The sequence below is a fragment of the Coregonus lavaretus genome, assembly GCF_964263955.1.
Source record: "Coregonus lavaretus genome assembly, contig: HAP1_SCAFFOLD_5013, whole genome shotgun sequence".
Classification (NCBI taxonomy): domain Eukaryota; kingdom Metazoa; phylum Chordata; class Actinopteri; order Salmoniformes; family Salmonidae; genus Coregonus; species Coregonus lavaretus.
In genome coordinates this window covers 40,001-42,919 of record NW_028159062.1, presented here as the reverse complement: position 1 = coordinate 42,919, position 2,919 = coordinate 40,001, and positions in this window count along the sequence as shown.

Genomic DNA, 2,919 nt, shown 5'->3' with positions numbered 1-2,919 from the left:
GTTTCCTATTGGGAACGCAACGGCTTAGGCCAAGGCCTAGAGCTACGCTGCCCAAGTGGGATTTGGCATTGGTTCTCGAAGCGCTATGTAAGTCGCCGTTCGAGCCATTGAATCAAATACCCCTCAAGATGCTGTCTATCAAGACGGCGCTGTTGCTCGCCTTGACTACTGCTAAACGAGTCAGCGATTTGTGTGCACTGTCGACGAGACCCGACTGCCTTGCCATTAATGGCGATCTGAGCAGAGCGGTGTTACGTCCTAACCCGGCATTTGTGCCGAAGGTTATTAACAGTGCATATAGATCGCAGATCGTGGAATTGTGGGCTTTTCATCCCCCTCCCCATGGGGAGAAGAGTGAGGAAAAGCTTCACTGTCTGTGCCCAGTACGCGCTTTGGCGTGTTACGTTGAGCGCACAGCAGCGGTTAGGTCATCGCCTCAGCTGTTTGTGTGTCACGGTGCGGCTGCATTGGGTAGACCACTTTCAAAACAGCGTTTGTCTCATTGGCTTTGTGAAGGCATTGAGACGGCGTACGAGGCGGCGGGGCAACAACCGCCTCAGGGTATTAGAGCGCACTCCACTCGTGGAGTAGCAGCTTCTACTGCCCTCTTCAGAGGAACAGAGGTAGAGGATATTTGTAGAGCAGCGTCATGGTCGACACCGTCTCCTTTTATCCGATTCTATCTGTTGGATATGTCTTCTAACTCTTTGGCTCGGTCTGTACTCAGCGTGGCTGAAGGGAGATCATGAGCAGAATAGAGAAAGAAAGCAGGATTGTGAATAAGTTCATAAGTCCGCTTTTATTAGAAGTAACATATTATGGACATGTTTTCTAACTCTTTTGTTCGATCAATTTCAGCAGAGCTGAAAGGCGTTCTTGAGCTAGAAAAAGAGGACAGAGCAGGACCTTGGACAGGTTCCAATCAGGTCCGCTCTGGTTAGGAAGACTTATGTCAAGGATAAGCCCTTTAACTCCAATCTCGATTGCACTCAGCACAGCTGAAGGAGAATCTTGAGGTAGAGGAGGGAGAAGCAGGATGATAGACTGGTCTCTATCAGGTCCGCTTTGGATGAAGAGCATATTCTGTGGCATGTCTCCTGGCTGACAGTGTCAGCATATAGAAACATGTATTGAGTGGACAGAATGTGAGGTCATCTATCTGAGGTTCAGTTTAGTATGACTGGTATATTTTGTTTCACAGAATATTGAGGCACGGCTATCTGTTAGTACAGATTAGCACGGCGTCTATTCTATTGATCTGCCCAATAGCCATTGACATTGTCATTGAGCTAGATGGGGCGGGTCTATAACCGATGACGCGGTATATTGTGACGCCCTGATGGGTTTTTAGTCGCAGTACTGCAGGAATTGGTTGCAGCCATGGCTGGGCTTGACCTTTTTCATTTTTTAATGGGAAGTGTTAGGCTCGGCAGGGAGTACATTTTGGAGCGTTTCGCTCCGCCTTAAACCACTAGGAGCATAGCTCCCCTATGGGGCGGAGCTCCACGATATAGAACGATTAGTTACCGGAGTGTAACTCCAGTTCTATGAGTGGAGCGGAGCCCCATAGGACTTAAGGCCCTACCGACCCTCTCTAGTCTCGCTGAAGATAATATCTCGGGAGGCAGATTGAGGGAACGGGGTTCCTTATATAGGGACACCTGTACTCCTATTGGCTGTAGGTGTGTGCATAATTTTGCTTCAGGCTGTTTCTGCCTTAGGGCAGAGGGTAAACCACTAGGAGCATAGCTCCCCTATGGGGCTCCGCTCCACTCATAGAACTGGAGTTACACTCCGGTAACTAATCGTTCAAAGGAAGTGGATGATGCCAGATGGTTGTGTATATACACACACACAAACATTGAAGCTAGACTTCAGGCAACTAAAAAGGTGCAATACGTAGCTTTTAGACGTGTTAGTGAACAACATACATGGTGGCTAATGTAGAGGTGCGTGTATACATGGAACAATTGTGCCTTTTTGATGGAAATATGGAGGTGGCTCTTAAAAGAGCCTTTGGGGGATATTCGAGTTCAGGTCATCCTCATTTATGCGCGCTCTCCGCGAATACGGCGGGCCAGCTGGATGTCCTTGGGCATGATGGTCACCCGCTTGGCGTGGATGGCGCACAGGTTGGTGTCCTCGAACAGGCCGACCAGGTAAGCCTCGCTAGCCTCCTGTAGGGCCATCACGGCGGAGCTCTGGAAGCGCAGGTCGGTCTTGAAGTCCTGGGCGATTTCTCGCACCAGGCGCTGGAAGGGCAGCTTGCGGATGAGTAGCTCAGTGGACTTCTGGTAACGACGGATCTCTCTCAGAGCCACGGTGCCGGGCCTGTAACGGTGAGGCTTCTTCACACCGCCGGTGGCCGGGGCACTCTTGCGAGCAGCCTTAGTGGCGAGCTGCTTCCTGGGGGCTTTGCCACCGGTGGATTTGCGAGCGGTTTGCTTGGTTCTGGCCATGGCGCTGCTCTGACAGTCGGGAGTATAGCCTCGAAATGCCTATGTGAAGTTTATAAAGCCGGCAGTGGCGCCTGCTGATTGGACACCATCTCCCCACCACCCCGATTGGCCCGTTTCGCAGGCCTCCTCCGTTGGCCATTGGACGGGAGGCCCGGCCTCTCCAAAACTCAAACTCCCGGTGCGCGCGCAATAGGACGCCGCCGGCCCTTTACGCGCAATAATAGTCGCCAAAGTCAAGAGTGACAGCTTATAGGCACGTATCATCTAATGCTAGCCTGCTATGGCAAATGAGGCCAAGTAGGTGTTGTTGTTCATGCAAGGCCTCATGTGGGCACAGAATGTCGAAATAGTTGTGTATACACCCACTCAATGTATTGCGGTCATAGAAAGGTACTTTGCGCTTTTGGAGAGCTAGGTGGTTGGCTCTTAAAAGAGCCTTTGGGGGTTGAGTAGTCAAGTT